Source organism: Tubulanus polymorphus, chromosome 10, assembly GCF_964204645.1.
Source record: "Tubulanus polymorphus chromosome 10, tnTubPoly1.2, whole genome shotgun sequence".
Taxonomy (NCBI): domain Eukaryota; kingdom Metazoa; phylum Nemertea; class Palaeonemertea; order Tubulaniformes; family Tubulanidae; genus Tubulanus; species Tubulanus polymorphus.
In genome coordinates this window covers 8,770,734-8,786,389 of record NC_134034.1, presented here as the reverse complement: position 1 = coordinate 8,786,389, position 15,656 = coordinate 8,770,734, and positions in this window count along the sequence as shown.

Sequence of the window (15,656 nt, the reverse complement as noted above, 5' to 3'; positions counted from 1 at the left end):
TTTTGTCACAACCAACATTTCGTTTACAAAAATCAGGTGTTCACGTGAACCCGCGGTATCGTCTATTGTTTTACTTCCGGGTTTTATTTTAAGATTTAAAATCGTATTTCAAGATCGATTTCTATGAAATCTTTAGCTGATTTGGTGTTTGGGAGGAATTTTTATTTGCTCTACAGAAAATTCATCCTTGACAATTGCGCAAGGTTCGCAAAAAATTTCTTTTCCCAAATCGAGTGTATGAACTTGATATGCTAATTAGCCATGTGCTCGAATTGCAAATTCAATCAAATTTTATTCTGCCAAAAAATGTTAAATCCAATTCGCTTTCCGAGAGTTAATGGTATGCTGCATGGAACAAAGTTGTTTTGAGATGGGTCTTGAAGCTATTGAGTCGAGAGATAACCATCTAGATAGTTCATGAGAGTTCCAAAGTTTTGAAGACGCTTCAAGGTAATGTCTTGATATTTGGTTTATACGTGTATCTACCCTAGACACATCTTCAGGCCAAAAACTGGCCCTGTCAGATTCAAGATGGCCGACTGGCAGCCATTGTTGTTCGCCATAATCAGCACTTTTTACACATTTTAGAAGTTTTCGAGGGAAATTTTGAAGACACTTTTATCAATAACCTTGATCATTCGTATATATTTGTATCCCCCAAGGGCCCATCGGCATGAGAAAAATTGGGTCGATCGGACTCAAGATGGCCGTCCTGTGACCTTTTTTGTTCCCAAAAATGTTAATTTTGGCCTGAATTCTGAGTCCTGTAGCTTTCTAATGATGTGCCATTTTTCATTGCAATTTGTAATGGGTATTCTTTGGAAAAGGATCTTTTATATCCGAGAGGGTATTTTTGACCAGGCAATTATGACGCAATTGGCGGCCATCTTGGGGTCATCAGTACTCATTCATAGGTGGAAAAAAAGTTTTGCCACATCATTTTGATACTTAAGCATATTTTGCTACCATAATTAATTGGAAAGTTGTAGCTCATGACATGTTCTATGATTGAGGTGAGTTTCAAGCTCATTGGTTTTTGTTTATGGCCACCAGGGGGCGTTGAACAATACAATAACTTAGTATTTCTATATTACATTCGTACCTATGCATATTTTGCTACCACAATCAATTGGAAAGTTGTAGCTCATGACATGTTCTATGATTGAGGTGAGTTTCAAGCTCATTGGTTTTTGTATATGGCCACCAGGGGCGTTGAACAATACAATAACTTAGTATTTCTATATTACATTCGCTCCTGCTGTCTGTGTTAACACACGATTGTACTATGTAAATGACATTGAGCAGAGGGTGTATATTGATAAATATAACCCACAGATTACATCATTTATAAAAAGCAAATCTGACAGCAAGCCATTGTGCCCCTTGGGGCTCTTTTTTTAGAACCATTCCTTGATTCAAATAAAACTTCATTCTATAATGTACTACATAATTATATTTATCTTCCTGAGTTACCATTAACTTTTCTGTATGAATATGATTTTCAGGTTTAATTCTTTTTTGATAATTTGATAATTCTTCGTGAATAACAGTTTTATGTTCGGGACAGTATGCTAGATTTTTACATTTAAATTTTCAGGATATTATCTAATTTCTAGATTCTAATCTTCAGGATATTCTAAATCTACAACAAAAAAGTTACCAGTGTCTGAATCATCCGAAATATCTAGAATTATTTTCTTCCAATCAAATTTATCATTATTTTCATACTGTAAAACTTCACTTATTTCAAATACTCCATAAGGCTGTGGTTCCATCACTGCCCAACCATATAGATTATTTGCATCTATATATAATAACTTATATCCAGGGTTATCATTTACATTGAAATATCTATCACCTAAAACACCCGAAAGTCCTCCTCTTATTGATTTTTCAAATAATGATAATTGATCTATATTTGTTAACAAATCCATTCTTATATCTGTAAATTTTAAACCACCATCCGAGCCAATCCTGGGCTCGAATAACAATGACATGGATCAATATTAAAATATTTTAGATTTACATCTCTAAACCTTTCAAATATATCAGTTAATAATAATACATCTGAATTTAGATATAAATCTACTAATTGTCCATGATTTTTCATTCCGAAGTGATTCCAAATATTCACTGTTCTATTATAGACTTCATCTTTAACATATTCATTTTTTAATTCATCATAGAATTGTTCTTTTAATAATTCAGTTATATTGAAATCATTATGTGATTTATAAAATGAATATGAAATTGCTCCTTTATATCTCATTAATTGAAAATCATCATTATTTGGATAATGTTGTTTCAATATTTTTAATTCATCATCAACTAATGATTTTGATAAATTATCTAATGAACTACTTAAAAATCTATATGAATCTATAAATCTTAGACACCCAAATTGGAAAGATATATAATTCTCAGATGTTTTAGCTTACATTTTAAATTTATATGTTGGTATTTTATCTTTTGATCTATTTGAATTTACTCTCTCTATTTCATCAATGATTTCTTCTATTTTATGACATAGCTGTTTGATAAATAAATTAGCATCATACCCTGATTGATTATGAAATATTACAGGAACAAAATTGATTTTCTTAGCATGTAAGTTACAATTCTCATGCGCTGCACCTCTAAACTTTCCATTCAAATGATCATGGTCTCTAACTTTTTTATCTTTAAAATTAAATATCTTTTCACAATAGTAAAATTTATCTGCAAACTCAAATTCTTCTTTATCTTCTTCTGTCATAATTATTTCTTTATTTTTATTTAACAATTTATTAAATTTTATTTCATATTCAATTAATAAGTCACAAAAAAGATTGATAACATTTTCATTTCTATAATGATAATATTTTTTTTTAATTAGTTCTGGATAATCAGATTTAATATATAATCCAAAAGCTGCAGCTCTTTGATGAATTTTTTTAATAGTATTTGTTATTAGAGGATCTGAATAATCAATTACATCATTTTCAGAATTTAATTTCTTTCTTTTATGATATATTTCTTTTCTATCTTGATCAGTTAATTCCTTATTTAATGATTCAAAATCTCCATGTATTACATATGGCACTTTATTCTTGTAATCATATTTTTTTGAATTCTAATATCTTATATTTTTCATTTGGTAAAACTATTTTACAATAATCATGATTTTCACATAATTGTTTATGATTTAATAATGCACTTTCATTACTGAATTTATGTAAACATTTTCTACATAGATATATTTTACGAGTATAATCATTTTCTGATTTGAAAAATAAGTCGATTCTTTTTCTTTTAATGTTTTATATTGTTACCTTTTTTTTCTTGGTAATTTGATAAAATCAAATACATTTATCTTTAAATTATTATCTCTTTCTATTTTTGGGATATTTTTAATTCTAACAGGATAATTATCTATCTTATAATTATTTTCAAATGGTTTATAATTTGTTAATCTAAAACTATGTGTAATATCTTATGTTGGATGTAAAGAACTTATAATTGTCCATAGAAAACATTTATCATCAAAATTTTGTACATTTAAAACAGCATTAGTTTTAAATGGTAATTTGATATAACTTGATCCATTTATATTATCATCTTTATAATATGATAAATTATTTTCATCTATTGGTTTTGATTTAGTTAACTTAGTATATTTTGTGTTATAAACATGTAAAGTCATAAATATTATTTCATCGAATATTAAACCAGATCCTTCAAAATATTTTTCTTCTATTTTACTTTTTATTTCATTATAACATTTATCTAATTTATCATCTATATGTTGTTAATAGATTTTAAAAATTTTACTTTAACTGATATACTAATCTTAGGGTATTCAACACCAGTAATTATTTTTATAATACTTTTCATATTTTCTAAATGTTTTTTATTTTCTTCTAATGTTTTACCTTTATGAAATTTAAATTCAATAGCAGCTGGTACAATATCGCTTTTAAATGCTTCGGTTATTTCTATTTCTTTTTTATTATCTAATGAATTAATGTAATCTCTTACATCTTCCATGTATGGCCTTTTATTGTTTATTTTATTTTTTATTCTTTTAATTGTCTTCTGTTTCTTCTCATTATCGTTATCAAAATAATCTTCACCTAAGATATCATTATTCATATTTCTAATATGACTTTTAGATTTTAAATGTTCTTTATAATATCTTTTGTTACTGAATGATTGATTACATGTGTCACATTTGTATGTTTCTTTTTCATTCTTTAATTCATCTAATTTAGTTTCTAATATATCATCTTTATATTCTAATTTCAATTTATTCTCTAAATGTGTTTTAGTTTTATTATGTCTTGCTTTTTGAGATTTATCTATATCTATTTTACATGTTGAACAGTAGTACTTATTTGCTTCCATTTTGATATCCAATTTTTTATTAAAATTGATTTTAGAAGTTATTCGAAATCTATTTCATGGTGCCCTTTTTCATTCTTACCTTTATATATGAAATAGAAATCACCAGAACATAATTCTTCGAAATCTTCACTTGATAATCTATGAAATCTATCTGGTAAATATGTTCTGAATTTATATTTATTTCCTTTTAATCCTTCATATTCTAAGTGAATAACTAATTTATCTCCATATTTGTTAGTAACTGTATCAATATTTGTAATTAAATATTTCTTATGAATTGTTAATTCTGTTAACTTCTTAAATTTATAATCTACTGATTTAGCATTTGTGATATCTTTTATTCTATCTAGAAATGATTTGTTATTCTCACTGTGTACTTGTTTACTACTCTCAATTTTAATACCAATTTTTTTATTAAAATTGATTTTAGAAGTTTTTCATTCATATATATAAATAATTTAAGAGTAATAGGGAATATGTTGTTTCGTATCAAAGGTTGAAAGGTCGAAAAATAAATTCGAGTGTGCGAGAATTTATTTTTCGACCTTTCGACCTTTGGTATGAAACAACATATTCCCTATTACTTACACTACATAACATTCCCACTGACTGTTAGTAACAGCTTACAATTTTTTGATAGGTAAGACATGATCAAAAGTACAAAGTTCATAGAAATCATAGTTGAGACTTTGATTGGAATGATCATTTTATAAATTCTAAATTTATGTATATATCAACGTTAGCCCCAGGGGGCTTTACGACCAGCCTTAGATATTTGCATTTTATGAATGATGCAATTTATGGGTTATGTGTCAATATACATATTCTGCTTCAATATGATTTACAATCGTGTATTTAGTAACACAGACGGGAAGTAGGCAGAAACAATTACTTCAGATCTAATTTTCTCATTGATTTGAATGCGTAATAAAATGGGATTACTGGCAGGGCCACTGAGAGAAGCGAGGATTCGGTGATTATCCGCATGGGTCGCAAGTGGCACTGGGTAACCGCGCTTCTTGTGGGGGCGATTGTCCACCACCACGATATCCTTAGGATTGAATTTGATACGAAAGACGAATAACGAAAAGAAAACGATGTGTCCTGTACGATGCTGCGATTATGACTCTTTTTGTCCCCCGCGCGGCATGGGCCGCGAGCGGGGGACTTGGTATCCGCTTCCGTCCGTCCGTCCGTTCGTCCGTCCGCATGAGCTTGTGAACGCGATTCAAGGAGAACCGTTGATCGCAGGACTATGATATTACACAGTTTATTTCCACAGTCAGTAAAAAGTTTATCTTGAAATTTTCTATGAAATACCCAATTTACATTGGGGCCATCCATAGAAATCTGTAACAGTCGACTGAAGCACAGATCTTTTACACAGTCAGAGAAGTGATCCACGAGCATAGATGAATCAGCATGACCCATGAACTCTGAACCATAATATCGGGAAACAATTTTGCCATGGTCCCAGTATCGCACGAACATGTCAAGTTGCTTTTTTGATTCTCGCGATTTAAACTTTCATCGAACAATAATACAGAGTTGTCTTGGCTAGCAACATTTTTTAATAACAGTGACTTGAAGCAAGGAGCCAAGCCATAAACAGTTAAGTACATTGCCTTTTTTCACCACAGCTAAACCCAGCAGCTATTTTGCTATCGGGGAACATAGCACGTAAAACTGGCTTCAGATTCTCACATGAATGATACGAGTAATGCGATGACATCGCTTTCATAGTCCACAGAAGTTCCGATTTCAATACATCTGTTTTCATGACGGCGCTTTCGATAGTCGGTAAAACAGTTGAAGTTGGTCTACCAGTAGTTGCAGTTGTAGATTCATAACTGGCAGATTGTTTTTCTTTACGTCCAGAGAAAAACTGTGTTATTGCAATTGTGTTTGAAACACTCTCCTTGAATTTTTTCACAGCAGATATATGTTTCTTCCCTTTCATATGGCTCTTCGGTGCCGCTTTGCGCATCTTTCCAATATCGATTGTATTATCACATAGCGAACAAAATGCACGGTATCGACATTTAATATCCTTGCAAAGCCAGTCCTTGAATTCATCGGCAGAAATCCATTCATCCTGGAACATGCACTTTCCCCCAGGCATCGTAAGAGTCGTTCAGATTTTGTAAACTCTTAGAATTTTCGTAGCGAATGACTAACATCAGTGAACACACGCTGGCACAGCAAACGATAATGATGTGGTGTTCAATCATTTTATCTATTTAAGCTTGTTCGACTTAATTTGTTCAATTCAACAGTAATAGCCCTAGACTTGAAGACATAGTTTTACAGTCTGTCATTATCTAAATTACACATTACCTTTATTCTTTCAAACTTTACGTCCTACATAAAGGAATAATGATGACCACTAATTGCCTAATTAAGAAGGCACGAGTCAAATGCTCTATACACTTAAATTGTATAGACACTTCACAAACGATACCTGTACAAGACCATTCTTTGAAAATGGACTGACCATTGAAAACAACTAGAAAATATTCAGTTGACCAAGATCCTGAAATTCCATGAGTTTTCCAGGAAAAGCCCTTAAAAACCCTGAATTTCCAGGAATTCAAGGTCCTGGAATTGATTTTGCTCAAATTCCAGGAATTCCAGGAGGTGTACGAACCCTGAAAATTTAATTTTACAAATTAGCACCATTCGAAAACAAAAGGACAAGAAGATTACTACGAATTTTTTAATTACGGAGAAAAATGGAAGACTCGTTGAAACGCATCAATCGGGAAATTATTTTCTGCCAGATTCGAATTAATTAATTTTCAGCAGGAAAATTCAAATGTCAATACTGTAGCGGTTGTAGTGTAAACATATAAAATAGTAATTCTGGTAGTGACTGCAGTTGTCCATAGGTAGCGTGGTTGTAGTCACTCTGCTCTGCCGGGGCGCTCGCTACACGGGTCCGCCTGGGTCGACCGCACTCGGGTAGTGAATACGGCAAGGAGACTCTTGTCTTCCCCAGGAAAGTAAATGGTATAAAATATGTAGAATTTGTTCCTCTATTGAAAAATGTCGCTAAAAAGGGTGCTCAAGCAGTACGCTCTCCTCCAAACAGTCGCCTCGCTACTCCACGTAGCCTTAATCTGTGTGGCCAATACAATCCCCCCAACCCGCTCTCCTCAGAGTAATCCGCTTTAGGGGCTTTCCTCGGACGAAACTCACAGTGTTGATTACTCGGCGGATATGGCTACCCCCATTCCAAGTGCCCTCTCGCACATGGCTTTCCCCCGTCATCTCAGGAGCTAATTGCGACTCATGCCAGATCTGTCAAACTAGTCGTATGCATAAGTGTTGTCCGTAGCGACGGTCAATAGGGGAACGATCCTCACGTAAAACTAAATGGATGAAATGCAGTAGGAAAACAACAGAAATCCTCGTCCTTCCTTCCAGTGCCGGCGAATAAAATAAACGCAAGATTCGAAGTTTGATTGGAATGTAGTACGAATTATTAAATATATATATTTTCTTATAATACAAAGTTCATCGTTCTTGATGCCAAGGAGACATCACGTCCACATGAAAAATTCCATTCCAAAAATTTACATTTCGATATATAAAAAGAATGTTCCCTTGATGGCTTGCAAAGCCTTGGTACAATCAATGTACGGTAGCATACAAAAGAGACGACCGAACGTCAAATAGAAGCGGTGGCGCGGCGGACTCCGGCGTGTATCTAATATAACTTGGGTCTAAGTAAACGAGCATTGAAGCTAATCAACGATTAAGATGTTTACGACGGAGCGTCAAATAGTTAACGACGAGCGTTGTCGTTAATTAACGATAAGAATTATACGACGGAGCGTCAAATATAGTTAACGACGAGCGTTGTCTTCAATCAACGATAAGAATTATACGACGGAGCGTCAAATAGTTAACGACGAGCGTTGTCGTTAATCAACGATAAGAATTATACGACGGAGCGTCAAATATAGTTAACGACGAGCGTTGTCTTCAATCAACGATAAGAATTATACGACGGAGCGTCAAATAGTTAACGACGAGCGTTGTCGTTAATCAACGACTGCGCGCCAAATTCAAAATGTCGTTGACGCGAACTCGAAGAGTCGAAATTCAGAGGCGACGTCAATAAGGAGATGAAACGACCGCGTGTTCGTTCGAAAAAGGAGTGATACTGAATACAGGCGATTTTCATGGTCAGCAGAAATGACATCTCGGAGTAAGATTACGGAAATAGCACAGAAGATATACTATACCATTTTGTGAAATTTCTTGAATTTTTACATTGTCACCATGCCTACGAAATGAAGTTATTTTTCTTGTGGGGTCTCAACAACTAAATCAGGGTGGCGTTGGCATGGTAACAATGTTCAAATCCAAGAAATTTGACAAAATGGAGGATTTTCTCTCTCATTCAACTGGACTTAAGGAGTCTTTTTGCCAATCCATCTAATTGGTACAGAACTGGAAATATATCGGATATTCAGTTGTTGTCCGCGATTTTTGGCATTCTGTTAAGACATAAATGAGGTATGTTCCCCAAAAAGTAAGCAAAATATCCCAGAAAAACAGGTCTCATCAATTAATAGATAGACATACTATTACAGCGACGAGAGCGTTAAGATGGTGTAGCGTTTCTCTCCTGGGTAGCGTGTTTCTTTATAGGGTTGGATAAGTAAAATAGGCGTTTGCTACTAGGGTTCGCCCTGAAACAATATAATCGGGTGATACGAAAATATTGGGGGAAGTAATTCCTCCTCAGGGAAAAGATATAAATTCTTATCTAAATTATCGTCAAATAAATATTCATCCTTCTCATTCCATGATCAGGGCTCAGCATCCAAGTAGGCGACTACCTGGCCAGGATTTCGCTCGGGTTCGAACCTAGTTCTCTCCAACATCTACCGTTCTCTACGTATGACACTCTGTCATGACTACCCCCGGATGAAGGCCATCAGTCAATAAAGGACTGCGGGTTCGGATCCTCGATTGATGGTCTCCATCTTACTACTGCTGACACGTCCCTGATCGAACTGGTCCTCTCATAAAGACGAATAATAATAGATTGGCACTGAGGTGAAAAATAGGAGATTGGTGCGGTTTCTGACATTTTTCATACTTTACTATCGTTTTTTCTGACTATTTCCGGATCGTTCCAGAATAAATTAGAATTGCTTTTCCAGAAATTTCCGGATCTATCCAGAAAGCTGATCTCGTAACGGCACGGAGGAGGGGATGCCGCGGAATTCCGGAAAATCGGAATTATTTTTCCAGAAATCTCCGGATCGTTCCAGAATAAATTAGAATTGCTTTTCCAGAAATTTCCGGATTGTTCCAGAATAAATGGTCACCTGGATACCATAACAAAGTTTTACCGTTTTGTGTGAATATAAATTGATAAAATGGCGTTTTATTTACGTCTCGGGGGGGGGGGTACCGCGGAATTCCGGAAAAATCAGAATTATTTTTCCAGAAATTTCCGGATCGTTCCAGAATAAATTAGAATTGCTTTTCCAGAAATTTCCGGATCTATCCAGAAAGCTGACCGGCACGGAGGGGGGGGGGGGTACCGCGGAATTCCGGAAAAATCAGAATTATTTTTCCAGAAATTTCCGGATCGTTCCAGAATAAATTAGAATTGCTTTTCCAGAAATTTCCGGATCTATCCAGAAAGCTGACCGGCACGGAGGGGGGGGGGGTACCGCGGAATTCCGGAAAAATCAGAATTATTTTTCCAGAAATTTCCGGATCGTTCCAGAATAAATTAGAATTGCTTTTCCAGAAATTTCCGGATCTATCCAGAAAGCTGATCGGCACGGAGGGGGGGGGGTACCGCGGAATTCCGGAAAAATCAGAATTATTTTTCCAGAATTTCCGGATCGTTCCAGAATAAATTAGAATTGCTTTTCCAGAAATTTCCGGATCGTTCCAGAATAAATGGTCACCTGGATACCATAACAAAGTTTTACCGTTTTGTGTGAATATAAATTGATAAAATGGCGTTTTATTTACGTCTCGGAGAACTGTGTTCTTTTTTGAAAGCATCAGAGCTTTTCCCTAAATGTATGCCAAATCGATGGAAGCATTTTTGTACATATCTTGGAGCTTCTGAGGACATTTCAAACGATGAGACGAATAGAACGTATATAATGGTAGCAAACAGTAGTCGCTTTTCATCTGTTAGGACATTCGAAAAAAATGAAATGTGCTGCCGTGATCTTTATGGGGTCATTAGTCAACAATATCCGGATATACTTAGGATGGAGACTATTCACAAAGATATAATTTATGGGACTGTGTCATCCAGAAGAGATGGATTTAAACCAATCGTGCTAATGCCGCCGTTACAGATGTGTTTGTTTTGCGATCGAAAAATAACTTTGAGAAATGAACCGTCTTTTCCACATGTATTTACGAAAACCGGAGTTCACATAGCGGCTTCGTTTTCTGGATTATGAAAATCCAAACGAAACCTATTTTCTATCAACATCTCAAACCGCGTTTTCAATTGATTATCTTGAACATGTTTCCGTCTCGATAAATCATTTCGGGGCCTCTTTCAAAGCGCTCGCGGACGCCTACAACGAAGAACACGAAAATGCGAACAAAACAAGACTGCACTGTTCATCGGTCTTTTCGCGTACTCCTACAAGTGATGGTCAAGATGATTCGATAAATTGGTACCTGAATGAACTCAGACTCGAAGAAGCGTGGTTTTTGTACAGAATAACTAGGGAATCAAAACTGAACTACCCAAACCTGAAGACGCCAATATCAAATTTCAAATACTTAAAGAATGGACACATCGATTTAGATGCAATTTGCAAACAAGCGTGGCCGGTGAGTCTTTGAAAATTGTTCCTCAATGTTGACAAGAAAGATATAGGCTACTGATATCATGCTACATTTCACATTGAGTCCATGTTAACATTACATATACTTATAAGAAACCCACATAACATGAACGAACTAGGATTCTAACCATCTAAACCCTAACCTAATAAGCTATGGTACTCTCAAGCATAAACACCCACCAAAATAAACCTAACCGTAACTCTCTAAACACTAAACCCTCTAAATTCTCTCTAAAACCTTATCCCTAAACCCCCATTGAAACCTAACCCGCTAAACACTAAACCCTAACCCCCTAAACCCTAACCCTCTGAACACTAAAACCCGCTAAAATCTAACTCTCTAATCCCTGAACACTAAACCCTAGCCCCCTAAGCCCTAGCCCCCTAAACCCTAACCCTCTAAAACCTAACCCCGTAAACCCTAAACCCAAACCCTCTAAAACCTAACCCTATAAACACTAAACCCTAACCCTCTAAATACTAAACCTCTAAAACCTAACCCTATAAACACTGAACCCTAAGCACTTAACCACGTAAACCCCTACCCTCTAAACACTAAACACTAACCCCCTACACACTTACCCCTAAACCTTAACCCTCTAATCACTCAACCCTAACCCTCTAAACACTAAACCCTAGCCCCCTAAACCCTAACCCTCTAAAACCTAAACCTCTAAACACTAAACCCTAACCCTCTTAACACTAAACCCTAGTCCCCTAAACCTTAGGCCCCTAAACCCTAACCCTCTAAAACCTAAACCCCTAACCCCGTAAACCCTAAACCCTAACCCTCTAAAACCTAACCCCGGAAACCCTAAACCCTCTAAAACCTAACCCTATAAACACTGAACCCTCTAAATTCTCTCTAAAACCTTATCCCTAAACCCCCATTGAAACCTAACCCGCTAAACACTAAACCCTAACCATCTAAAACCTAAACCCCTAAACCCTAACCCTCTAATCACTAAACCCTAACCCTCTAAACACTAAACCCTAGCCTCTAAACCCTAACCCTCTAAAACCTAAACCTCTAAACACTAAACCCTAACCCTCTAATCACTAAACCCTAACCCTCTAAACACTAAACCCTAGCCCCCTAAAACCTAACCCTCTAAAACCTAAACCCCTAATCCCGTAAACCCTAAACCTCTAAAACCTAACCCTGTAAACCCTAAACCCTCTAAAACCTAACCCTATAAACACTAAACCCTCTAAATTCTCTCTAAAACCTTATCCCTAAACCCCCATTGAAACCTAACCCGCTAAACACTAAACCCTAACCCCCTAAACCCTAACCCTCTGAACACTAAAATCCGCTAAAATCTAACTCTCTAATCCCTGAACACTAAACCCTAGCCCCCTAAGCCCTAGCCCCCTAAACCCTAACCCTCTAATCACTAAACCCTAACCCTAACCCCCTAACCCCGTAAACCCTAAACCCTAACCCTCTAAAACCTAACCCCGTAAACCCTAACCCTCTAAACCCTATAAACACTAAACCTCTAAACACTAAACCCTAACCCTCTAATCACTAAAACCTAACCCTTTAAACACTAAACCCTAGCCCCCTAAAACCTAACCCTCTAAAACCTAAACCTCTAAACACTAAACCCTAACCCTCTAATCATTCAACCCTAACCCTCTAAACACTAAATCCTAGCCCCCAAAACCCTAACCCTCTTAAACCTAAACCTCTAAACACTAAACCCTAACCCTCTAAACACTTACCCTCTGAACACTAAACCCTAACCCTCTTAACACTAAACCCTAGCCCCCTAAACCCTAACCCTCTAAAACCTAACCCCGTAAACCCTAACCCTTTAAACACTAAACCTTAACCCTCTAAACACTAACCCTCTGAACACTAACCCTCTTAACACTAAACCCTAACCCTCTAAACACTAAACCCTAACCCCCTAAACCCTAGCCCCCTAAACCCTAACCCCGTAAACCCTAAACCCTAAAAACCACTAAACCCTAACCCTCTAACTCTCTAAACCCTGAACCCTCTAATTTCTCTCTAACCCTTTGAACACTAAACCCCCTAAACCCTAACCCTCTTAACCCTAACCCTCTAAACACTAAACCCTAACCCCCTAAACCCTAACCCCTAAACCCCTAAAACCTAAACACTAAACCCCTGAACACTCTAAACCCAAACCCTTTAAAACCTAAATCTATAAAATTTAACCCTTTAAAAACTAAACCCCTAACCCCGTAAACCCTAACCATATGAAACCTAACGCTCTAAAGCCTAACCCCCAAACACCACTCCTCTAATATAATGGGAAATAAATAGTTCGTTGCTTTGTTTATATAGAATCGCAGACAATAACGCGATTCTTTGCGATCTAATTTTAAAATAAGCTTAGCAGTCCGGTACTCGTTATATTAAAGGTATTTGAAGAAAAAGAACGAAAGTGGATTAAACATGTGTGCGAAACGAAGGGGTGTAGGGAGGGGTACGTCACTATCGATGGCAATGAAAAGCTTCATCGGGCAATGTGTGCAGCGGATAGCCAAGTACATTTTGACGATACAAACTCAATCAGAACAATCATAACATGTCAGAATGACCCTTCTTATGGCGGGAAACACAAACCCTCGTCAAGGTAGGTGTCAGCTCTGATCACTTCAACTCTTACGATGAATTCTCGATGATAGTTTATTTACGGGCGTAGGCTATAACATGCTCGTACATTTAGGTTGCCCTATCATTGAAAACATCAGCAAAACGTATACCTGTTAATTTAAAGTTACTTAATATCAATAGGTTCTGTAACGAACATAGACCAATGGAAGAGAAAAAGCTGACAGACAAACCCAATAAAGACGACCATACAAAACGACCTGAAAGACAGACGCGGATTCCATTATATCTCAAAGGTACATGAAAATTAACGCTAGGTTTATACTCATAGGGTCAGCGACAATTCAAGATGTTTTTGATTTATATTTTTAATTACAATCTGTTACTATTAAAGAATATATTTAAATGTTTGCATGTATATAAATATAAATTCAAGGTTAATTCAATACAACCTAAGAACATATTTAATATTTCAGTCCTCTAGTAACCCTCTAATGACAATACTAATCCTATGACTTCACTGACCATGTAATGATACTGAACATGTGACACTCTCGAACACAAGAACCCTCTCTTATGCTCCAACGCTATTGACAATATAACCCTATTACCTTCCCTGACACAACAACCCTATGATCCTATGACCCTCTCTGACCCTACGTTTAACTATACCCCCAGTATGGTTATGGTCAATGTCAGGGATTTACTTTAAACAATGATTCTGACCCTGTAAACAGGGTTTTATTTCTTTCGTTGCGATTCATATAGTAACGAAATCGATATTGTTTACAGATTATGTACACGATGTTAAACGTGCGCGAAATATGTTACTTGTGGATGAATCCGTCGCTGAATTAGGATGCAAAGATAGAGTACAGAAATTGAATAAGTTTTACTCTACTACTGCCGGTATGTTTGCTGCGATAAAACCTTGTGGAATCGTCGTCAGAATGGTTGAGATGTTTTCGCATGAAAGTATAACACAGGCTTTCCTTTTCTTACATGAAACATATGTGAGAAATGGATATAAAGATTACTTGAGATACGTCGGTTATGATCGTTGCTGTGAGTTGCATCCATTTTTGTGCCGACTAGCCAAAGACGGTGTTGTTGAAGCATCCGAATTGTTGGAGAACACCAAGTTTTTGGTGGATATTTTCCATGTTGTGAAACACACGAAGCCTACATGCATGCCTCTCGATGGGCCTCAATGTAAATACCATCCTAATTTAGATGCATTTCAAGATATCGCCGGCACGAATACAGAAAGTTGCGAACAGGGTTTCGTTCGATTGAATCGATACAAAGCGGCAACTAGATACATGACCAGGAATAAAAGGAAATTATTTTTCAACTTGATTAATAATGACTTTAACGAGAGACTTGAAAAAAGATTAAAACTTGTATAAAACATGTGTAAAACGCGCTTCACACCGTATGTTTATTACTTTTCTAAACTGATAAAGATATTAGTATAAACGAGGAGATTTTTCAAAGCTTTTGGCTACATATTCCAATGGTCGTTTTATTGAAGCTTGAGACATGAAATTTGATAGAAAAATGTTGTATTATACAGAACTAGTAACATGTTATGTTATGTTGTAATCACAGCAATGAGATTTGCTCATTATAGGTTATTTTAGCTGATGTTTGTCTCATTTCAGCCCAACATTAATGAAGGAGTTAATACCCGGCATTACTTTTTCCGAATATAGTATTTCCTTATAGTTTCTGAAATATTGAACTGTAAACTGTCTAATAGGGGGGGGGGGGGGGGGGTTACAAAGCTAATCCCGCTAAAACCAATTTCAAACGTCTTCTCTGGGATTAAAGAT